The sequence below is a fragment of the Cornus florida genome, unplaced genomic scaffold (assembly GCF_030987335.1).
Source record: "Cornus florida cultivar Cherokee Brave unplaced genomic scaffold, ASM3098733v1 CherokeeBrave_3.0.0_Hap2_Chr09, whole genome shotgun sequence".
Taxonomy (NCBI): Eukaryota; Viridiplantae; Streptophyta; class Magnoliopsida; order Cornales; family Cornaceae; genus Cornus; species Cornus florida.
This window is the reverse complement of record NW_026775579.1, coordinates 47,111,297-47,137,963: the sequence shown is the minus strand read 5'-3', so window position 1 is coordinate 47,137,963 and position 26,667 is coordinate 47,111,297. Positions and strand designations below refer to the sequence as shown.

Here is a 26,667-nt window from a genome sequence, read left to right as displayed (position 1 = left end):
CTATTCTAGCATACATAGACATATGGATATAATGAAATGATCAATTGGAAGCATTAAACCACACAAATCATTGAATAAACAAGATCTATGTATATAAATATGTCAAAACATCTATCACAACACAAATCCCCTCAAAAATACATAAATCAAGATGTAGAAAGCATGCTTAGGGCTAACTCTAGCCCCAAGAGGATGTCTAGCCACTCATGGATGGTGTCCTCCAACCTTCAAGGGCTAACTCCATGGTAGAGATTGCTCCTTTTCTTGGTTGATGGAAGAACTCCAAGCTTATGTCTTTAGCCTCTTTTCTTCTTTTCTTCCTCACTAAAAATATGAAAATTGTGTCTCTAGTGTATGTATTTAGTATATGTCAAGAATGGCTCATATTCCTTATATAGGTAGGTTAAATATCACCCCCAATGAGCTGGGCTCGTACACCAATATTCCTTCCAATGATTAGATATGAGACAACTTTTAATGAGTTGAAAATTGGATTTTCTGGCACTTTGGGAAGTTCGATCGATCGAACTTGTGATGAGATCGATTGAACATGACTAAGATCTATTGAACTTAAGCTAGATCGATCCTCTATAGCGGCGCCTTTTTGGATAAAGACAAATCTGAGATATTTTGAAGATATTTTTAGGAAAGAGACAAATGTGGTAGGTAGGGTGGTACAACTAGATAAGATGGAATCTTTTCGATCGGTCAGAAGAAAGTTAGATCGATCGAACTTTGTGGGATCTTTGGATAAGGACAAAAGAGCTTGGATCCATCTTGAAATGCTAAGATCGATGAACTTTCGATCGATCGAATATTTTCTAAGATCGATCGAACTTGCTGAATTTCCACCACTTGCTTCCTTTTACTCCCACTTTGCTCCTTTCTTTGATTCATCTCAAGATTGCTTCAATTATGCTCTTATTTAGTTGACTAAGCTTATTTTGGGGATAAGTACCTGAAAATGAAAATAATACAAAATTAATCTAAAGCGGAAAAATAAGATAGATAAAGGTCCTAGAATACCTAAGCTTAAAGGGTTTAAATGCGCACTTTTCAGCGCTCATTATCTCCTACTCCATCAGAAGGACCTTCCATTAGATGGGGGTACTTGGCCCAATTAATAATTGACAATTAATTTAAAACTTTAAAATAATTAAACATCTTCCCATTGCCATCCAATCATACTGACCACCAATACTGGTCTTCCTCCTCTAGTGGCAACTATGTTTACTGGAGACAACGACGTATAGGCCTTTGGATTTTCATTTATAGATGCACAATTGATCTATTCATCCTCAAATTTGTGTAATAAAAGAAGCAAAAAAAAATTGGTTTCAATATTGATCTTTTTCAGGATTTTTTTTTTTTTTTTTTTTTTTTTTTTTTTTGATTCTTTAGATTTATTGGTTTACTCCATTTGGTTGGCAAGAAAACTTAGGATTTGGATGTCAGAATAGCAACTCAAGAACTCAACCAAAAACAAATCGAAGGTAAAGATAGAAGTCTATATGTTTATATATTTAGATGTATCTATGTATGGGATTTGGAGATATATCAAGTTTTTTTTTTTTTTTTTTTTTTTTTTTTTTTTTGGCCCAATAACACACGTACCATTCAAGTCAGAAGTGTGGTTCGAAAGCGAGACCAAAATGACTTACCTCCGGAATCCCTGCTAACGCTGCTATGCTCTTGGGGACATGTAAGGGACATTTATGTGCATATGTGTATATATATATATACACACATATAAGGGATGAAGATAAAGATATAGATGTAGATTTATTATAATCGTGCTATAGACCCGGTTATAATCCGTAAAAATTCGGATGACCCATCTTTATTATTTTTAACTTTTGTTATATAAATGTCAAGTTTTGATCGGCCAATTAGTGGCTCTTTTTTAACAAATTTGGAGCTTGTTCTTCATGTTTCTTATTTTGCTTCATGATTTGTTTTCCTTTTTCTGGCTTTGCTTTATTGCATCTGTACTGCCATTTTATAGATGTGTTGTGTAGATGCCGTATGGTTGTTTTCTTATTGTTAGGGTAATAAATAAATAAATAAATAAAATAATAAGAAGGAACTTCCTTCTTATGAGTAGGAGGCAAGTATTGTCCCTAATTCTATTACTATATATATACATACACACCGAAAGTGCAAACAAATTGATGCATATGCAAATAATTTCCCATAAGTAAATAATACACGCATTTATTAAAACTTGCATTTTCTGTGACAAAAGTTCCTTGTAATATAGGGTTTAAGTGTCCCAAAAAAAATAAAAAAAATAAAAACTTGTATGGATATTGTGCAGATAAGTTTGTGCTTCCTTGCATAAAAATTCCACGAATACTGTGTATATAATTCCTATAACACGGATATTGTGCATATAACTGTTGAAAATTTGATGTTGATCGAGCAAATTTGGGGTGAAAATTAGAGTGAGTCCTCATTGAAATTTGTTTTCCGAGAGTAAAAGAACATAGATTACATTCGATTGCGAGCTTTGAAATTGAAGAATAATAACTCATAAAATTGAAACAATTTTTTTTTTCAATTCCACCCTATTTCCGTGCAGCTGAACACTCCATAAAAAACAAATTGAGTGAATGAGAAATGAATATAAAATGAGTCACTCCAAGATATTGTTGTGCTTATATATGACAAGAATGGCACTTAAAAGGGGAGGATTTGACCCAAGTTGTGTCCAACCCATCCAAAAGCACACACTGCACACCCACCCGGCCCAACTCGCCCACTCCGAGATGGCCTTAAAATCAATATTCTTTTTAATAAATTGAATGTGTTAGTCTACGGAATTCTTTAAATCTTTCAGAGCTCCTATTAAATCGGACCAGCCCTTTAAAAAGGGTCGCATCAACTCTGATTTACCGAACCAGTGCACCTGTTAATTGTTCAGGCCAAACCAGTGTGCCTGTTGGCGGTTTGGGCCAACCGAACCAGTACAATGACCCAACTGAAGAGATACCAATTTGTAAATAAATATACCCCCTACACTTCATTTTCAATTTGTACTTCATAATCTGAATTTTCTTCTTTCTATATATACTCTGCATTGCACTTAACCAGGATTTGGTTGCTGAGTAGAAAAAAGGAAATGGACCTTATGGTATTCTAGGACAACAATAAAAAATTTCAAACCTTATACACAGAATAAAAAATTATGTTAACAGACACAATAAAAAATTATGTTAACAGACAAGGAATAAAATGAATCATAGAAAAAACCGACTCACATAATGTTAATATAGTGTGGATTAGAATAAATGTTATAGTACAGTGTGGGATTGCCTAGGTGTTGCTTTTGTTTCATGGTACCTGACAAGAAAAGAAAATAGAAAGATCGTCCAACAACTAAGAGTATAAAAAACTTCACTCTGTGATTGCATCATCTCCATCTGGATGATGGCTTGGTGCGATGGCGAGAGGCGAGATGGCTTGGTGCGATGGCGAGAGGCGACGCTGAGGTTGTGTGGAGGTCATGATGATGGCTAGTGTTACAAGGGGAGATTTGTCTCACATCGGATCTGGATGGGAAGTGACTTGGGTATAAATGGGTGGGTATGTAACACTACTCAATAGTTTAAACTTTTGGATAAATGGACAAGCGCCCATCTGTTATAATTAGTATTAGAGCTAAACCTAATCATTGATTCGGTGTCACGCTAAGACTCTGGCTCGGAGGACGTCCGGGTCTTTACATCGGTTGCCTTCAAGTCTAATGATGTACAGTTAATTCCAAGTCTTGGTCAGTCAGATCCTTGGTCCTAATGTAATAGGCAAATGGTCTCTTAGTAAGAGGGTGGGAGATCTGCACGGATATGGCCTACATGGCTTCTGAATTTCAAGGAATCTTTTCCAATAGGGGGGAGTCTTTTCCAGACGGATTGATCAGATATAGGATATCTACAGTTGAAGTGTCATTTTCGCTTCCATTTTTAGATCACATTTTGATTTCTGGAAATTCACAGAAAAATTATTGCTAATTGACCGAAGTGAGAAGCCGAGCTGGAAACAATTCACAAGTCACAAGGTAGGCATGGTGGTCCGAACTTATGCTCACCTATAGAGAAAGAACTATCAATTCGTAGGTTCTATTTAATATAACCATGTCCTTCTTAATATGTTGATGGAGAGTACCCCATTCCCCCAAACTATCTAACTCCCCATGTTACGAAGAAATCTTGCGATTCTTAACCAGTTTCATTTTCATCACTTGCCTCTATCTATTCTCAATACCATCTTCAATAGCAAATCAGCCTCTTCTACTAAGTTTAGCGCATCACATAAAAACTTGTATGTATAGTCTCTCATAATTGAACCGCCATCAACCAACTCAACAACAAGATCCCTTGCCTCTATGATCCTTTCACCTTCACCTTCACATAGGGTATGTATGATTGGGGTATAAGAACTTGTGCTGGGTATCCCGTGATTCGTTTTTTGCATCCTCCGCGACATTTCACCGGCTTTATCAATCTCATTAACAGCGTTGTAATATCTATATTGAAAGAATTGTAAGTAACTCTATTTGTGAGATAGCCCTTTTTCGTTATGTCATCAAAAAGTTCCAATGCCCTTTCAATTCTGTTAGTTTTGCAACAACCATCAATCAAACAGTTATATAAGTTATAACATCAGGAACAAAACCCTTGAAGAGCATAATTCGAAACAAGTGATTTGCTTCCCACAGCCTCCTCTTAATAGCCTTCCTTCACCCAGTTTGCAGGCTATGCTTACAGTAAGAACTAACTAATATTGTCTAGGTGAATGCATTAGCCGGGCATCTAAAATCCGGTAATTCCATTATCTCTAGCAAAAGCTTAGGACCTACTTAGTTTGTAACTATGAAAATAGTTCTCAAGAAATCAGAGTTGCTGAAAAAAAAATGGACCCCTTACTTAGGACCTACTTAGTCTGTAACTATGCAATGGACCCGAAAAATAATACTCGTGCATTACAAATCTGGTTACGGGTTCCACCTAGGACCTCCTGATCTGAAAAACAAAAAAATGCCGAAATGACAACCAATGTATTTCCATGAGTCTTGAACTTAAGGGAATACCCCAAACAACTCTCAAACACTCCCGACACACCCCACGGTGTTCAGCATGTAAAACGAGACCTTAATTAAAACAATCCAAAAAAAAATTGGAAAATCCAGAAAATGGAAAACAAAATAAATCAGAAACATTACATTTCTGTATTCAGTTTTATGAGAATAAAAAATAGTACAAAAAACTCTGCTTGGTTCAGTTTTTAGGAAAATGTTTTTTAAAAACTCAGTTATAAAAATGTTGGGGTGTGCTTGGTTTGTAATTCTAAGAACAATTTTCTATTTTCAGAATGCTTGGTTTGTAATTCTGAGAACAATTTTCAGTTTTAAGAAAATTGAAAACAGAAAACTATACAAAAAAAACTCTGTTTGGTTCAGTTTTTTTGAAAACTGTTTTATGAAAACTCAGTTATAAAAAGACCTGTTTTCAGATAACTGTCTTTTATTATTCTATGAAAAAGCCCCATGTTTTCTGAGAACTGTAAAATATTGTTCTCTGAGAACTATGATGAGCGCTGAAAAGTGCGTATTTAAACCCCTTAAGCTTAGGTATTCTAGTACCTTTATCTATCTTACCTTACTGTTTTAGATTGATTTCGTACTATTTCCATTTTCAGGTACTTATCCCGAAAGTAAGCTAACTTAGCCAAATAAGAGCAGAAATGAAACAATTTTGGGATGAATCAAAGAAAGGAGCCAAGTGGAAGCAAAAGGAAGAAAAAGGTGGAAATCAACATCTTCGATTGATCTCAGATCAAAGTTCGATCGATCCAACATGATCGATCTCAACACTTCAAGATGGATCAGAGCCATGATGACATTTTCAGAGATCTCAAAAGTTCAATCGATCCAACATCATTTTTCGATCGATCGAACTACCTTGTTCTTATCCAAATGATTGATCTTATCTTGTTGTACCACCCTACCAACTACTTTTGTCCTTTTCCCAAAAATATCTTCAAAATATCTCAGATTTGTTTTTATCCAAAAAGTGCCGCCATTGAGGATCGATCCAGCCTAAGTTCGATAGATCTCAGCTATATTTGATCGATCTAAGTCCAAGGTTCGATCGATCGAACTTCCTCCAGTGCGAAAAAGTTAAATTTCCAGCTCACAAAAAGTTGTCCTTTATCCAATCATTCGGGAATATTTGCTGTACGACCCCAGCTTATTTTGGGTGTCATTTGACCTACCTATATAAGGATAAGAATTACTTTTTACATCATATCACATCATATCATATCATACCTTGTAGAACTCTTGGAGAGGAAGTTTAGAGGAGGAGGAGGCTAGAGACACCATTGGAGACTCTTCATAAACCAAGGAGCAAATCTCTACCATGGAGTTAGCCTTTGAGGGTTGGAGAAGCACTACCATGAGTGGCTAGACATCCTCTTGGGGCTAGAGTTAGCCCCAAGCATGCTTTCTACATCTTGATTTTGTGTATTATTGAGGGATTAGTGTTGTAATACATGTTTTGGCACTTTTATGTACATATATCTTATTTATTCAATGATTTATGTGGTTTAATGCTTCTAATTGATCATTTCATTCTATCCATATGTCTATGTATGCTAGAATAGATGTTCATGTGTTTGTCTTTATTTCTTGTGTTATTGATGCATGTCTATGTGTATTAATGCCATAGATCTAGAGATTGTCAAAACATTGTGCTTAATAGAATGCTCTTGTAATTTTCTAGATGGTTCATGCTCATTTCTTGATGGATTGTGCCTCTCCCTTAGCTTAATTAGTTTAATTTTATGTCATTAGCTTAATTGTAGTGTAGTGGTAGCATAGTTGTTAGATAGGAGGACAATCCATACTTGTTGTTTGATGTTCCATACTTTTGAATGCAAGTAGCATATGTCTCTAACCTTATGGTGTATTTGGCTTGTGAGCTTAATGAAATGATTAATCACTTGCTAGATATATTGTGCTTTTCACATGCTATTTAGACAATATATACTTAATTGTTAGATATATTGTGCTTTTCACATGTTGATTAGACAATATATGCTTAATTGGTCACCCTTGCTAGTTGAATAAACCAAACACACACACACATCAATATTGCAACACACATTTCCCTCATTAGTCACTTGTTAAGGGTGTAGAAAAGTATTATTTGGGGGTGGCCTCTAAACCTCAAGATCTCTCTCTTACTTACTCTTTATTGCATTTAATTATTTAGTTTAATTTGCTCTTTAGTTTAATCAACCAACCAACTATTTGTTTGATCACTCGACCTACTAACCCTAATTGTGATTCCACAACCAAATTCGACTCCAATCCCATGGGACGATCCCTACTCACCTTAACTATATTTTTAGTGAAGGTAGTAGTGGCTTTTATAAATGTAAAACTTGGCCCTCGCCTTAATGCACACTCTCTAAGCTTGTGGTGTAGCGACGCGTCATCAAACTGTTTTATATTTTTTGAGTTCTTGAGAATTGTTTTCAGAGTTACAAATTGGGCTACAAGTTGGGCATGCTCAACCCAGCCCGGTCCCAACCCAGCCTCAACCCAAAATCGAGTTAGGTTGGGCCAATTCGAAGTCTGCCTAAAAATAGGTATGGACATAAATATTTAGACGGGTCGGGCAGTTTTCTCAGGTCAACTTTTTTTTTTTAAAGAAATATGTAAATTACATTTTCCTTTTACCATGTTTGTAAACATTAAAATTTTTAAGAAAAATTTATTTTTCAATTCATTAATACTTATATATGTTTTGGATTCATATTTTTTTGGACGATTGCTGATCTTGATAAAAATAACATTACTATAAAACAAAATTATTTTTGAAGTGAAAAACTTCAATCCAAGTGATAAGACAATTAGAAACATATAAATATTAGTAGTTATTTATATATGCTTATACAACTCTACACATATATATACAAAGAATAATAGTAGAGATACCGAAGCATTAATCCCGAATTTACACCGAATGTTATGTGGCTTTGGCCACGTGGTCCACTTAAATAGTTTCCCAAAAAACATAATTATTCAGCAAATGACAAGTAAGTCCTCCATATTTATCCTCTTCTTTATTTCATGTAAGTTCTCAGATTATCTTCACTTTTTCTCTCTTTAAATATTTTACCCCTCTCAAATTCTCTTTGTTTTCTCTTTCTTGGATTTGGGTTCTGTATTTCTCCTCCATTGGCTCTCCGCAATCACTCTGGATTGTGAATTTGTCTTTTCTATGAGCTCTCTGCAATCACTTTTTTTCCCTCTCTCTAAATTTACCATCTCTTTCCTTTCTTCATTGGCTCTCTGCAATCACTTTTTTTTTTCCTCTCTCTAAATTTACCATCTTTTTCCCTGTGTGAATATGAATTTATCTTCTCCATCTCTTTGTTCTTCTCATCACCACCACCACCATCCCTTTATTTCATATCTCATATTTCTCCCTAAAATACCCAATTTTGTTCATACTCTACCATGCCACGACCTTGACCCGCAACCATCATCATCTCTCTTGAAGAGGTCTCTTGCATTTGTCTTCCACACAAACCCTAATCTCTAAACTTCATCAAAATGGGTCTATTGATTTGTCATGGTAACTTATTAACTTAGTCTTCTTCAAAGAAATAAGAGAAAAAGAATAAAATCATGAAAGATTTACAAGTCAAGAAACATGACAATATAAAAAAAATGAATAGATGAAAGATTTATAGGATTTTATGAATTGAGATATGGCGTCAATGGAAGACAAAGAAAAGAGAGATTGAAGAGTATGTAATAAAAATATACGGACAAAAAACTAGAGAGAGAAAGAGGTGTTGGAAACTCAAAAGGAATGTAAATAAGAGGAGCTGATGTGGCCAATCACGTGGAAGTTCGATTCTCACTCAGGAATTTCTTTCGGTCGCTCTATCATTACTCATATACAAAAATATGTATGGATAAATAATAAATATCTATGTATGCACAAATGAAGTGGAGTGAGGATATGTGTGTGTGTATGTGTGTGTGTGTGTATATATATAGGCTTGCCTGTATCTCGATGAGGACTGTGGATAAGAAAACGTGATGTCTCCAATGGCTTGGAATGTTCTTCGGACATGTCTACGTCCAATGCCACACGTCGGCCCAATGCCACGCCTGTTAAAATGGATTATAGAATTGTTTAATTTGGGGTTTTGGGTTGGGTTCGAATTGAACCCAGTCCAATTCGAACAAATTTGGGTTTTAATAAAACCTAACCCAATTTGAGCTCAATTTGTGAATTTAAAAGTTTAAGTTCTAAAATTTCTGAGCCAAATTCGGATTGGACTGGATTAACCGGCCTAAGTTGACCCCTAGTTACAAACCAAACAGACTTAGCTTTTTGAAACTTTCTAACTCTACAAAGAGCATAAATAATCGTATTATAAGCATAAACATCTTTGCAGTGAAATTGCTTCATCGGGTGAAATGCAGCCAATGCTTCACTAACCAACCCCTCTTTTCCTAGAACTTTAAACAAACATGTAATAGTTCAGGTAGTCACAGCCCACCACTGTCTCTCTCTCTCCTTGCCAGTTGCCATTTCCTAGAGAAATTCCCAAAGAGCTTTCAGTTTATACCTCTGGCTAACACAGAAGCCATCTCTCTGCAAGCCATCTCATTAATTTATGGGTGAAACCCAAATTGGGTCTCCACCTAATAGTAGAACTCCATTGCCTTTTCCAATCCAAACTTAACCTTCTAGGGGTCACCAAGAATAAGCACATAATTGTGAGCTTTATCGGATTCTTCTGGCAGATTTCTTTGTTTGAGAGGTGTCAGAAAACTTTTTGACGACCAATGGATCTTGTGGATTGGAAGAATCTGGGAATGGATCTTAGAACCTCAAAAACTGCTTCAAGTCTTCAACAGTCCATGGTTGATGGCAAGTGACAGTGGTGGTTGAAGAATAAGCTGAGCATCAAAGGGTCTGTTTTGGATCATTTGTTAAGACAAATTATTGGACTATTAAATCAGTACTTATGGAGTCACTTTAAATAAATATTGTTAAATTGCTTGACCAGTCCTTGTACTCTATACTAGTGACCTTTATTCACTTATCTAATTATTAGCTAGTTCAGGGTCCCGCCAACCACGTCGTGACAAATAAACAAAAAGTGGGTTGACATTGATATAAAGCTTACACATTTACTTACATGTCATTGACTCATTGAATGTGTGAATGCAGGCTGTAAAGAACGTTGTTGTCCGGATTGCTGATTTAATGAAACCAAGGGAGACGTTATTGATGGCACCCAAGATTCATATCAGAGGCACAAAAGATCATATTGATGGCACCCGAGATTTTATGATCTGCATGGGGACCATCTTTATCTTCATCCACCCAACTACTGCAACATAGTTGAGCATTAAGGAGAGAAAACACACACAAACACATAGAGCGAGAAAGAGTTGAAAGTTTTTTTTTACTTGTTTCTCATGTCGCTTCTGTTAGAAGAAACTTGTTAGAAATTCTGTTGTCCTTTTGCTCTGTTCTTGGTAAGGAGATCTGCCTTCAATTTGTCCGATTGAAGGGGGCCTCGCAAATCTTATTCGCTTGCTATGTATTCCGATCTGGTGATGAAATGTAAGAATGTACATATGATTTTTTGAGTCTCAATTTGGAGTTACAAACAATAATATCAGGTAATTAGCAGATGACGCTGATTATTGAGAATCCAGATTGTCACATGTAGCCATTATTGACCCATGAATTGTAATGGGTACTTACTTTTTATCCATTAGTGACCCACTCACTTTAAATTAGTCACGCAATGATTTAATTTTAGTGAGCGAGTTTGGACAGTTTAATGAGTTTGGGCATAAATTGCCAACCCTAATTTGCAATGGTTTATTTTGTCACTCAGGTGAATCAGACTTCTGATAGATTTAGTTCTTAAGAAACTTTAAAACTTAAAGCTCACAAATATGTTGCTATTTGATAATGTGCATAGTATTCATCACTTTCCCCTCAAATATCTTGGCTTATCCATTATATGGAAGCAGAAAGACACTGATGAGTTACACCCTAAATATTTTGGAATAACTAGACAAGATTATTTCAAGTAAAGCAACAGATATCCGGGTTATCCAAGTCTTATCTCTCCCAGCCCAATGCAACTTTTGCAAGCTGACATCAGGGACTTGCATATGAAGCACTCCAACAGCAACACTGACAACATTTCTCATCTCAACTTTATAGCACAAGGGTCAAGTCTTGACTGTGCAAAGTAGATTTTTTGTGGTAATTTATTTTTTCCTTTTGGAAGCCAAATATATTTTTGCATTTCTCTTTGTTGGGTTTAACGCACATCAGTTAATTAGATAATTATGACTAATTTATTCTTTGTTTTGTATTTATTTCTCTACCACAGGTTCATAGTGTATTATTTGTACATATCAGGCCACGAGCGTAGGGACCGTAACAATGGTTAGACCTTTTTCTGCCAATGCAAAGAGTTACCACCACTGTTGGGAAACGTGCAAGTTTTTAAATTTTTTTTGAAGGATTTTCATACATAGATCTTGATTCATCACATATAGACAAGTTTTATGCACAAATAAAAGATGATGCATCAGTCAATTAACAGTTTGAATAGTTACATCAATGGTCTGAGCAAACCTTTTAATCTTTACTCTAAAGTGAATGTTCTCACTTATTGTAGATCCCTTAGCAAGATCATTTCTCATTCTTCTTGATGATAATCTTCTCTTTAGGAATCACCAATATGCCTTGATGAGTGACCTTGGAATCAAGGCTAGTGGTAGCCTCCTTTAGAAGAGAAAACAAACTCTAAACACTAGAGGGAGAAAATATATTCCTTTTTCTTGTTCTAAAAGTCACACCTAAAATATACATGGACCCATGTATATATAGGCAAAATAAAAATAAGAAAAGGAAATAATAAATCATTTTCCATCTCTAATTCAAATTTCGCAATTCTAATAGTACTGCAATATCAACTTGGGCTATTGGTGAGAATCTTTTGGGCTTACTATTTTCTTGGCTACTATAAATTAATAATTGGTCCGGTCCATTAAACCATGGATCTAATTCAATTAATTCATAAATTAATTTCTACTCCATTAAAAGAAATTAATTGCACTCCAATTAAATAGTAAATAACCTCTAAGTCAATGTTTCACTTTGACCCCTCTATGCATAATTATTTATCGGATAATTAAAGCCATTAATCCGACAACATAATTAATATAATTATTTTGTTACCTTTGATTATTTCTGGCTTGATCACAATAAAATATTTGTTTGCCAAAAATAATAATTTACTAAATAAATATATATATAGAAAACATTTTGTCTAAAACATACGAAGGCCTTCGAATTTAATTTATGATCAACCATAATCAATACAAAATAAATACAAGTAGCACTAATGCAAATATTGAGAATATAACCCTCTAACTATTAATTACATAACTACCCAAAGTGCCGATCTAAGGATCCCGAAGTATCCGCCGAACAAATCAAAGTAATTATTAATTAATAAAAGAGTTTATACTTCTCTTATGCTTGAGAGTCAAAAGCCATGACTGTGATAGAGAGTAATTGCATACGACACCTCTTGTAATATATCTCAATCTATCGTGAACTCAGTTCAAGTCTTAACTAATTAAATGTCCATCCATAATTACCGACTTTGAACCATTTATGATTACTAATTTATAACTTAGTATTAATTGCCATTACATACATATATAAATATATCTTGTAATCAAGTGGACACAATCAATTCCATAATGAATCGAAAAATAATACATTCTATTCTCCAATTGTATAATGCCTTAATAATAATATTCAGATAAGGAACCATGACTTTTACAATCCAAATAAGAATTTGCTATGCTAGGGCATACATATCCCAACAGCTCCCACTTGCGCTTATAGCCAATTTAAATCACATCTAACTCCCATGTTCTCCATATGATGATCAAACATCTTGATCGGTAAAGCCTTTATGAATGGATCAGCAAGGTTATGTTCCGATGCAATCTTGGCCACAAGTATATCTCCTCGCTTTACTATATCATGAACCACATAATGTTTCCTCTGAATGTGTCTTGCTCCTTTATGAAATTTTGGGTCCTTGGTTTGGGCTATAGCCGAACTATTGTCGCAACGAAGCATCATAGGCCGATCAATATGCTCCATAACCTCCAATTCAATTAGAAAGTTTCTCAACTAAACACCTTCTTTTGCTGCCTCGGAGGCTGCCATGTATTCTGCTTCCATGGTTGAGTCAGCAGTACAACCCTGCTTTACACTCTTCCAACTAACTACCTCTCCATTGAACTTGAACACATATCCAGATGTTGATCTCCTGGCATCTGGATCCGATTGAAAATCAGAATCCGTAGATTCGACTAGAACCAGATCATCACCACCATAAACGAGCATGAGACTCTTAGTTCTTCTAAGGTATTTTCAGATATTTTTCACAGCTGACCAATGATCAAGTCCAGGATTGGACTGATATTTACTGACAATCCCTACCGAGTAGCAGATGTCAGGTTTGGTATAGACCATGGCATACATGAGACTACCAACTACCGAAGCATATGGTATCCGCCTCATTTGCTCAATTTCCTTATCAGTCTTGGGAGATTGGTCATTAGAAAGAGCCAATCCATGTCTAAATGGTAAAAATCCTTTCTTAGAGTTTTCCATTCCAAACCTGGTTAGAACTTTGTCAATGTAAGACTCTTGAGACCAGCCTATTTTCTTTTTAACCCGATATCGCTAAAGCTTGATCCCAAGAATATAGTTTGCTTCTCCAAAATCTTTCATCTCAAATTTATTGAACAACCACCTTTTAACTGATGACAAAGCCTCTACATCATTACCAATGAATAAGATGTCATCAACATATAAAACAAGAATCATGATGATATTATCCTGTTTTTTTTTATAAACGCAAGGTTCGAATACGTTTTGTTCAAAGCCAAATAATTTGACTGCCTGATCAAAACAAATTTCTATGTGCGTGAAGCTTGGTTAAGTCTATAAATAGACCTATTCAACTTACACACACAGTCCTCACGACCTTTAACCACGAAACCGTCTGGTTGCCTCATGTAGATATCTTGTTCAAGATAGCCATTTAAAAATGTCGTCTTAACATCCATCTGCCATATCTCATAATCATAATGAACACTAATGGCCAAAAGAATGTGAATAGATTTAAGTATTGCAATTGGTGAGAATGTATCCTCATAATCAATACCTTCACATTGAGTGAAGCCATTGGCAACCAATCTAGCTTTGAATGTTTTAACATTCCCATCCATTCATCTCTTTCATTTGTAGATCCATTTATAACCAATGGGCTAAACCCCACTAGGAAGTTCTATAATTTCCCAGACTTTATTAGAATACATAGATTCTAACTCTGATTTCATGGCATCTTTCCATCGATTTGCATCTATATCGATCAACGCTTCCGCATAGCTTATTGGGTCCGACTCATGATAGTCCTTGCACTACGCCGAAGGACCGGTGTAGGAATCGATGTACTAGATGATGGTAATTCAACAGGGATTTCTTGTGTCTCATCATTCTCAGTATTTATATTAGGTGTGTCCATAGGAGGTATATCTAATGTGCCAACCATCTCCTCCAACACTATTTGGCTATTAGGTCTGTGGTTCATAATAGAATCCTCCTCCAGGTAAATAGTATGAGTGCTGACAATAACCTTATTGTCCCTGGGATCATAAAATAATCCACCTCTAGTGCCCTTAGGATAGCCAACAAATAAACATGCATCTGATTTTGCTTCCAACTTGTCTGCCTGTTTCTTACGCACGTGTGCTAGATACCCCCATATATGCATGTGATTTAAACTAGGTTTCTGTCCAACTGCAGCTCATATGGTGTTCCAGAAACAGAATTGGATGGAACACAGTTCAAGACGTACATCGCTGATTCTAAGGCTAATCCCTAAAATGATAGAGGTAATGTAGCAAAACTCGTCATAGATCCAACCATGTTAAGCAAAGTTCTGTTTCTCCTTTTTGCCACACCATTCTGTTGAGGGCAGTCAGGTGCGGATAACTGGCATACAATACCCTCATTGACCATATGATCCTTGAACTCCCCCTAGAGGTATTCACCTCCTTGATCAGATCGAAGTGTTTTGATAAGTTTACGTAATCTACGCTCCATTTCCGCTAGAAACTCACGAAATTTTCCATAAGCTTCTGACTTGTGTCGCATTAGGTAAATATATCCAAAACGTGAATAATCATCAATGAAAGTGATGAAGTACTCAAACCCTCATCTCGCTTGGGTGCTCATGGGACCACACACGTTTGTGTGCACCAACTTTAATTGTTCTTTGGCTTTATATCCTTTGATTGAGTAAGCCCTTCGAGTCATCTTTCCTTCAATACAGGATTCACAAGTTGGCATAGGCTCCTCTGCCTCACAAGGTAATAAACCTTTTTTAACCAACCTTTGAATCCTATTTTGATTGATGTGACCCAATCGTAGATGCCAATGATACAATGAGTTTGAAGAAACTGCTTTTCTTTTAACATTCAATCTAGATGAAATTGCATTTAATTCATAATTTTGCATTTGATATGAGCTAGGAGTTAAAATATATAGACTATCTTTCAATGCACCAGAAGTTATAACACAACCATTTAATTTAATTAAAACATTTTTTCCAAAAGTAAAAATATAGTTTTTTGCAAACCAACAAAGAAACTGAAATTAAATTGTGCCTAACATTTGGCGCATAAAGACAATCTTCTAAAATAAGACTCCTCCCATTATCAAACTGTATATGAACCACTCCCACTGTTTTAGTTTCCACCTTAGCATTAGATCCCATATGCAAGTATGTATCTCTCATTTATTGAGGCTTCTGGACTCCTAAAAGCCCTGCAATGAATTACAAACATGATTAGTGGCTCCAGAATCTATGCACCAGGAATCTATAGATTCAACCACATTATATGCCTTAACAATGAATATACCTTTTCCTTTGCCTTGCGTGCGAAGTGTTGGGCAGGTAGGTTTCCAGTGACCCGGTTGACCGCAATGGAATCAGTTTCCTTTGCCTTCAACCTGCACTTTCTTCTTCCCCTTATCCTTTTGGATCACTTTGTTTGGCACAACCACAGTTTTGGCACCATCCTTTTTCTTTTTCTTGCCCCTCCTCTTGGGCCTAGAAGTGGATGGTCCAGCAGACTGAGTGTAGTTGATAGATGCACCCTTACTTTTGATTATCCCTTCAAAGGTTACCAACTCATTTAGAAGTTCAGCGAGTGAGTACTCAAGCTTATTCATAGAATAATTAACCCTAAAAGAGTTAAATGAGTCTGGCAATGAAGCGATAATCATGTCAACCTGAAGTTCACTATCCAAGTTGCATCCAAGGATCTCAAGTTCATTTAGAAAACCAATCATTTTTAAAGCATGATCCCGAACTGGAGTACCTTGGACCATCTTGGTGGTCATCAAGTTTACCATAGCAGTTTGGCGTGCACTCTTACAAACTTGCCCAAACATTTCCTTGAGGTTAAGCCTAATGTCTGCAGAAGTGAGATAATGAAGATGTTGACTTTGGAGCACATTCGAGAGTGAAGCAAGAATGTGGCACCTAGTTATCTCATCTGCTTTATTCCATTTCTTAAAAACTTCATGCTCCTCCGGAGGATCCTCAGGCAAAGGTGGAAAAGGTCAGGGAGTAGTAAGCACATAATTGAATCCATCATATGCGAGTACAATATCTAGTTGCCTTTTCCAATCGATATAATTAGGTCCAGTTAATCGATTTTCTTTTAGTAGGTTTGCAAGTGGACTAAATGGACTAGTCATGATAAATCTGAAAATAAAAGCATTCATACAATAAATAAAGTAAATAAAAAATAATCATGCAAAATAAAATAATTAATTCATTGTGGTTCCCTTAACCACATTGCATGAAAAATCGGACTATCAACATGCCAATAACTTATCCGGTTGGCGGAATTCATTATTACTTATTAACAAGAAAAACTCATTATTTCCATATCTCTTTAGATAATGCCTTATCTATATATGAAATAATTCCCGATTATGTTTGGCCTTTCTAAAATCACCTAGTATAGACCACTCCATTGGGGAGCTAATACTATTAATTTTAGATTGAGTGTATAACGTAATTAATGCTCCAACAAAAAATCAAATATTAAATATATTGTCATTATTAGCTTAGACTCTTTAAATCATGCGTAGGGCCTTATTTTTAAAGATCTAACTATAATGGACATTTAATAAATGTATTTTCTTGAGACAACCATTGTTGTAATCTAGACTCTTTAAATCATGCGTGGGGCCTTATTTTTAAAGATCTAATCACAATGGTTATAATAACGAAGGCTATGGGGTAATGTATAAAAATCCCCCCTCCCACTCAATTTTTAATTATATATAATTAAGGTTTTCTATTCATGATTTAATTCATGCAAAACGTCTTGATTTTAATCCAATTAAATATAGAAAATATCTGGATTTTAAATGATTCACTAATATTTAATTTAAGGCATTATTTAAAAATAATTTACAAAAATGATTTTTCGTTTCCCAATAAATCCCCTCAAATTAATTAGCAATTCAATCCAATTTATCTTCATAATTTAATTAATATAAATCAAGCCATTTAGATAAAAAAATCATGGATCCAATGCATGAACAATAATAATCAGTATTAAATTATTTCATGTATTATATAAATAATTAAACCACAGACAAAAGCAATTTAAATGGCCAATGGATTCAGCTTTTAACATTTAAATACTATTTTTGCTGTACGAATGTCCTTCAATAGTTTGTAAACACCTATAGGAAGCTGGTACGTGTTAGGAGAAGCAAAACACCTTTTGGAATGCGCCTGGAGGGCCCCACACGCGCTGGCACCCGCTTGAGGCATACAGCAGGGCAAGGCACGTGCCCCCACGAGCTGGCATGCCCCTGGGGCGCGTTGCGGTGCATGCTACGCCCCTGGACGTGCCTCCACATGCCTGCACGCACGTGGAGGCCTAGAGCATTTGGCTGGCGCGTGCATCTCACGCACCAGCATATCCACATATTCTCCAGCTCCTGGCGCATGCTCCTCACGCACCAGGCTCATCTTTGGTGAGATGCACCAGATCCCAGCCTCCTTCGACGCCTCTTTTCGCCTCCTACGATGCTCCGGCCACCGGAGAAACGCCGAAAAATTATAGAAAAATAGGAAAAATTCCTAGAAAATTAAATTAAGCCTAAAAAAATTTCAAAAAAATTCTGAAAAATTCCAGAAAATTACTGAAGCCTAATTTAACCCTTTTGGACCTTCTAGAAGCTTCTTAGAATCATTTGATGAAGATTCCATGGCTTTAATAAATATTTACAATTTGAAATACAATGAAAAAATTAAATTACATCATTGAACTTTCGAATGGCAAAATCAAAGCCTTAATTACATTCATCCATAGATAAAATTACATTCAATATACCTATAAGCTTCATCCATGGCCCAAACACGCATCATCATCCATTCAAAATTATACATACATCATCATGTATCAATATATATCAACATAATAAATCATACATCAACATACATCAATAAATATATATATGTATATATAATTTGGATCCATGAAGATGATTTTGATAAACACAGGATCTCTAGTAATGAATCAAACCATACTTTGATACTATTGTTGGGAAACGTGCAAGTTTTAAAAAAACTTTTGAGGGATTTTCATATATAGATCTTGATTTATCACATAGAGACAAGTTTTATGCACAAATAAAAGATGATGTATTATTCAATTAACAGTTTGAATACTTAGATCAAAGGTCTGAACAAATCTTTTAATCTTTCCTCTAAAGTGAATGTTCTCACATATTGTAGATCCTTTAGCAAAATCATTTCTCCTTCTTCTTGATGATAATCTTCCCTTTAGGAATCACCAATATGCCTTGATGAATGATCTTGGAATCAAGGCTTGTGGTAGCCTCTTTTAGAAGAGAAAGCAAACTCTAAAAAGTAGAGAGATAAAATATATTCCTTTTTCTTGTTCTAAAAGTCACACCTAAAATATACATGGACCCATGTATATATAGGCAAAATAAAAATAAGAAAAGGAAACAATAAATCATTCTCCATCTCTAATTCAAAATTTTCAATTCTAAAAGGACTCCGATATCAACTTGGGCTATTGGGGAGAATCCTTTGGGCTTACTATTTTCTTTGCTATTATAAATTAATAATTGGTCCGGTCTATTAAACCATGGACCCAATTTAGTTAATTCATAAATTAATTTCTACTCCACTAAAAGAAATTAATTGCACTCCAATTAAATAGTAAATAACCTCTAAGTCAATGTTGCATTTTGACCCCTCTATGCATAATTATTTATCGGATAATTAAAGCCATCAATCCGACAACATAATTAATATAATTATTTTGTTACCTTTGATTATTTTCGGCTTGATCACAATAAAATATTTGTTTGACAAAAATAATAATTTACTAAATAAATATATATATAGAAAACATTTTGTCTAAAACATACGGAGGCCTTCGAATATAATTTGTGATCAACCATAATCAATACAAAATAAATACAAGTATCATTGATGCAAATATTGAGAACATAACTCTCTAACTATTAATTACATAACTACCCAAAGTGCCGATCTAAGGATCCCGAAGTATCCGCCGAACAAATCAAAGTAATTATTAATTAATAAAAGAGTCTATACTTTTCTCATGCTTGAGAGTCAAAGCCATGACTGTGACAGAGAGCAATTGCATACGATAGCTCTCGCAACATATCTCAATCTGTCGTGGACTCGATTAAAGTCTTAACTAATTAAATGTCCATCCATAATTACCGACTTTGAACTATTTATGATTATTAATTTATAACTTAGCATTAATAGTCATTAGATACATATATAAATATATCTTGTAATTAAGTGGACACAATCAATTGCATAATGCATTAAAAAATAATACATTCTATTCACCAATTGTATAATGCCTTAATAATAATATTCAGATAAGGAACCATGACTTTTACAATACAAGTAAGAATTTGTTATGCTAGGGCACACATATCCCAACAGCTCCCACTTACACTTATAGCCAATTCGAATCACATCTAACTCCCATGTTCTCCATATGACGATTAAACATGTTGATCGGTAAAGCCTTTATGAATGGATCAGCAAGGTTATGTTCTAATGCAATCTTGGCCACAAGTATATCTCCTCGCTTTACTATATCATGAACCACATGATGTTTCCTTTGAATGTGTCTTGTTCTTTTATGAAATTTTGGGTCCTTGGTTTGGGCTATAGCCGCACTATTATCGCAATGAAGCCTCATAGGCCGATTTATATGCTCCACAACCTCCAGTTCAATTAGAAAGTTTCTCAACTAAACACCTTCTTTTGCTACCTCGGAGGCTGCAATGTATTCTGCTTCCATGGTTGAGTCAGCATTACAACTTTGCTTTACACTCTTCCAACTAACTACCCCTCCATTGAACTTGAACACATATCCAGATGTAGATCTCCTGGCATCTGGATCCGATTGAAAATCAGAATCCGTATATCCGACTGGAAGCAGATCATCACCTCTATAAACGAGCAAGAGACTCTTAGTTCTTCTAAGGTATTTTCAGATATTCTTCACAGCTGACCAATGATCAAGTCCAAGATTGGACTAATATTTACTGATAATCCCTACCGAGTAGTAGATGTCAAGTCTGGTACAGACCATGGCATACATGAGACTACCAACTGCCGAAGCATATGGTATCCACCTCATTCGCTCAATTTCCTTATCAGTCTTGGGAGACTGGTCAGTAGAAAGAGCCAATCCATGTTTAAATGGTAAAACCCCTTTCTTAGAGTTTTCCATCCCAAACCTGGTTAGAACTTTGTCAATGTAAGACTCTTGAGATTACCCTATTTTCTTTTTAACCCGATCTCGTAAAAGCTTGATCCCAAGAATATAGCTTGCTTCTCCAAGATCTTTCATCTTAAATTTATTGAACAACCACCTTTTAACTGATGACAAAGCCTTTACATCATTACCAATGAGTAAGATGTCATCAACATATAAAACGAGAATCATGATGACATTACCCTGTTTTTTCTTATAAATGCAAGGTTCAAGCACGTTTTGTTCAAAGCCAAATAATTTGACTACCTGATCAAAACAAATTTCCATGTGCGAGAAGCTTGCTTAAGTCCATAAATAGACCTATTAAACTTACACACACAGTCGTCATGACCTTTAACCACGAAACCGTCTGGTTGCCTCATGTAGATGTCTTGTTCATGATGGCCATTTAAAAATGTTGTCTTAACATCCACCTGCCATATCTCATAATCATAATGAGCACTAATGGCCAAAAGAATGCGAATAGATTTAACCATTGCAACTGGTAAGAATATATCGTCATAATCAATACCTTCATGTTGAGTGAAGCCTTTGGTAACCAATCTAGCTTTGAATGTCTCAACATTCCCATCCATTCCCCTCTTTCGTTTGTAGATCCACTTATAATCAATGGGCTGAACCCCACTAGAAAGTTCTACAGTTTCCCAGACTTTGTTAGAATACATAGATTTTAACTCTGATTTCATGGCATCTTTCCAACGATTTGCATCTATATCGGTCAAAGCTTCCGCATAACTTACTGGGTCCAACTCACTCAAAAGCGTTAGTTTGTCGGGTCGGATGATAGTCCTCCCACTACGCCGAAGGACCGGTGCAGGAATTGATGTACTAGATGATGGTAATTCAACAGGGACTTCTTGTGTTTCATCCTTCTCAGTATTTATATTAGGTGTGTCCATAGAGGGTATATCTGATGTGCCAACCATCTCCTCTAACACTATTTGGCGGTCTGTGGTTCATAATATAATCCTCCTCTAGGTAAATAGCATGAGTGCTGACAATAACCTTATTATCCCTGGGGTCATAAAATATTCCACCTCTAGTGCCCTTAGGATAGCCAACAAATAAGCATGCATCTGATCTTGCTTCCAACTTGTCTGTCTGTTTCTTACGCACGTGTGCTGGACACCCCCATTTATGCAAGTGATTTAAACTAGGTTTCTGTCCAAACCACCGTTTATATGGCGTTCCTGAAACAGACTTGGATGGAACACAGTTCAAGATGTACATCGCAGATTCTAAGGCTAATCCCCAAAATGATAGAGGTAATGTAGCAAAACTCATCATAGATCTAACCATGTTAAGCAAAGTTCTGTTTCTCCTTTCTGCCACTCCATTCTGTTGAGGGCAGTCAGGTGCGGATAAGTGGCGCACAATACCCTCATTGACCATATGATCCTTGAACTCCCCCAAGAGGTATTCACCTCCTCGATTAGATCGAAGTGTTTTGATATGTTTACCTAATCTACGCTCCACTTCTGCCTAAAACTCAGGAAATTTTCCATAAGCTTCTGACTTGTGTTGCATTAGTTAAATATATCCAAAACATGAATAATCATCAATGAAAGTGATGAAGTACTCAAACCCTTTTCTCACTTGGGTGTTCATGGGATCACACACGCCTGTGTGCACTAACTCTAATTGTTCTTTGGCTCTATATCCTTTGGTTGAGTAAGCCCTTCGAGTCATCTTTCCTTCAATACAGGATTCACAAGTTGGCATAGGCTCCTCTGCCTCATAAGGTAATAAATCTTCTTTAACCAACCTTTGAATCCTATTTTGATTGATGTGACCCAATCGTAGATGCCAATGATACAATGAGTTTGGAGAAACTACTTTTCTTTTAACATTCAATCTAGATGAAGTTGCATTTAATTCATAATTTTGCATTTGATATGAGCTAGGAGTTAAAATATATAGACTATCTTTCAATGCACCAGAAGTTATAACACAACCATTTAATTTAATTAAAACATTTTTCCCTAAAGTAAAAATATAGTTTTTGCAAACCAACGAAGAAACTGAAATTAAATTGCGCCTAACATTTGGCCCATAAAGACAATCTCCTAAAATAAGACCCCTCCTACTATCAAACTGCATATGAACCACTCCCACATTTTTAGTTTCCACCTTGGCATTAGATCCCATATGCAAGTATATATCTCTCCTTCATTGAGGCTTTTGGACTATTGGAATCCCTACAATGACTTGCAAACATGATTAATGGCTTCAGAATCTATGCACCTGGAATCTATAGATTTAACTACACTACATGCCCCAATAATGAATATACCTTTTCCTTTGCCTTGCGTGCGAAGTGTTGGGCAGTTAGGTTTCCAGTGACCCAGTTGACCGCAATGGAAGGAGTTTCCTTCGCCTTCAACCTGCACTTTCTTCTTCCCCTTATCCTTTTGGATTACTTTTTTTGGCACAACCACAGTTTTGGCACCATCCTTCTTATTTTTCTTGCCCCTCCTCTTGGGCCTAGAAGTGGATGGTCCAGCAGACTGAGTGTAGTTGATAGATGCACCCTTACTTTTGATTATCCCTTTAAAGTTTACCAACTCATTCAGAAGTTCAGCGAGTGAGTACTTAAGCTTATTCATAGAATAATTAACCCTAAAAGAGTTAAATGAGTCTGGCAATGAAGCGATAATCATGTCAACCTGAAGTTCACCATCCAAGTTGCATCCAAGGATCTCAAGTTCATTTAGAAAACCAATCATTTTTAAAGCATGATCCCGAACTGGAGTACCTTGGACCATCTTGGTGGTCATTAAGTTTGCCATAGCAGTTTGGCATGCACTCTTACAAACTTGCCCAAACATTTCCTTGAGGTTAAGCATGATGTCTGCAGAAGTGAGATAATGAAGATGTTGACTTTGGAGTACATTCGAGAGTGAAGCAAGAATGTTGCACCTAGTCATCTCATCTGCTTTATTCCATTTCTTAAAAACTTCATGCTCCTCAGAAGGATCCTCAGGTAAAGGTGGAGAAGGTCGGGGAGTAGTAAGCACATAATTGAACCCCTCATATGTGAGTACAATATCTAGTTGCCTTTTCCGATCGATATAATTAGGTTCAGTTAATTGATTTTCTTTTAGTATATTTGCAAGTGGACTGTATGGACTAGTCAGGATAAATTTGAAAATAAAAGTATTCATACAATAAATAAAGTGAATAAAAAATAATCATGCAAAATAAAATAATTAATTAATTGCGGGTTTCTTAACCACATTGCATGAAAAAATGGATTATCAGTATGCCAATAACTTATCCGGTTGGCGAAATTCATTATTGTTTATTGATGAGAAAAACTCATTATTTTCATATCTCTTTAGACAATGCCTTATCTATATATGAAATAATTCCTGAATATGCTTTGCCTTTCTAAAATTACCTAGTATAGACCACTCCGTTGGGGGAGGTAATACTATTGACTTTAGATTGAGTGTATAACGTAATTAATGCTCCAACGAATAATCAAATATTAAATATATTGCCATTATCAGTTTAGACTCTTTAAATCATGCGTAGGGCCTTATTTTTAAAGATCTAACTATAATGGACATTTAATAAATATATTTTTGTCAGACAACCATTCTTGTAATATAGACTTTTTAAATCATGCGTGAGGTATTTTTAAAGATCTAATCACAATGGTTATAATAACGAAGGCCATGGGGAAACGTATAAAAGTCCCCGCTCCCACTCAATTTTTATTTATATATAATTTAGGTTTTCTATTCATGATTTAATGCATACAAAATGCCTTGATTTTAATCCAATTAAATATAGAAAATATCAAGATTTTAAATGATTCACTAATATTTAATTTGAGGTATTATTTTAAAATAATTTACAAAAATAATTTTTCGTTTCCCAATAAATGCCCTCAAATTAATTAGCAATCAAATCCAATTTATCTTCATAATTTAATTAATATAAGTCAAGCCATTTAGTTAAAAAAATCATGGATCCAATGCATAAATAATAATAATCAGTATTAAATAATTCCATGCATCACATAAATAATTAAACCACAGACAGAAGCAATTTAAATGGCCAATGGATTCAGCTTTTAACATTTAAATACTATTCTTGCTGTATGGACGTCCTTCAACAGTCTGTAAACACCTATAGGAAGCTGGTACGCGTTAGGAGAAGCAAAACGCCTCTTGGAATGCGCCTGGAGGGCCCTACACGTGCTGGCATGCGCTTGGGGCATGCAGCAAGGCAAGGCACGCACTCCCACATGCCTGGGGTGCGTTGCGGTGCGTGGTACGCCCATGGACATGTTTGCACGCGCGTGGAGGCCTAGAGCTTTGGGCTAGTACGTGTATCTTATGTGCCAGCATATCCACATACTCTCCAGCCCCTGGCGCGAGCTTTTCACGCGCCAAGCTCATCTTTGGTGCGATGCACCAGATCCTAGCTTCCTCCGACGCCTCTTCTCGCCGCCGGCGATGCTCCGGCCACCGAAAAAACATTGAAAAATTCCAGAAAAATAGGAAAAATTCCCAGAAAATTAAATTAAGCCTAAAAAAATTTCAGAAAATTTTTAAAATATTCCAGAAAATTACGAAAGCCTAATTTAACCCTTTTGGATATTCTTGAAGCTTCATAACATCATTTGATGAAGATTATATGGCTTTAATAAATATTTACAATTTCAAATACAATGAAAAAATTAAATTACATCATTAAACTTTCAAACAGCTAAATCAAAACCTTAATTACATTCATCTAACGATAAAATTACATTCAATATACCTATAAGCTTCATCCATGACCCAAACATACATTATCATCCATTCACAATTGTACATACATCATCATGTATCAATATATATCAACATAATAAATCATACATCAACATACATCAATAAATATATATATATATATATATAATTTGGATCCATGAAGATGATTTTGATAAACACATGATCTCTAGTAATGAATCAAACCATGCTCTGATACCACTGTTGGGAAACGTGCAAGTTTTAAAAAAACTTTTGAGGGATTTTCATACATAGATCTTGATTCATCACATAGAGACAAGTTTTATGCACAAATAAAAGATGATGTATCATTCAATTAACAGTTTGAATACTTACATCAAAGGTCTGAGTAAATCTTTTAATCTTTCCTCTAAAATGAATGTTCTCACTTATTGTGGATCTCTTAGCAAGATTATTTCTTCTTCTTCTTAATGATAATATTCCCTTTAGGAATTACCAATATGCCTTGATGAATGACCTTGGAATCAAGGCTTGTGGTAGCCTCCTTTAGAAGAGAAAACAAACCCTAAAAAGTAGAGAGAGAAAATAAATTTCTTTTTCTTGTTCTAAAAGTCACACTTAAAATATATATGGACCCGTGTATATATAGGAAAAATAAAAATAAGAAAAGGAAACAATAAATCATTCTCCATCTCTAATTCAAATTTCTCAATTCTAATAGGACTCCAATATCAACTTAGGCTATTGGTGAGAATCCCTTGGGCTTACTATTTTCTTGGCTATTATAAATTTATAATTGGTCCGGTCCATTAGACCATGGACCCAATTCAATTAATTCATAAATTAATTTTTACTTCACTAAACGAAATTAATTGCACT

At 35.4% G+C, this 26,667-nt stretch overlaps 1 pseudogene; it reads right to left on the bottom strand.

The window, feature by feature from the left end:
• Nucleotides 1-4,195: 4,195 nt before the first annotated feature.
• Nucleotides 4,196-21,972, bottom strand: LOC132272567 (pentatricopeptide repeat-containing protein At1g77405-like; annotated as a pseudogene).
• Nucleotides 21,973-26,667: the final 4,695 nt, after the last annotated feature.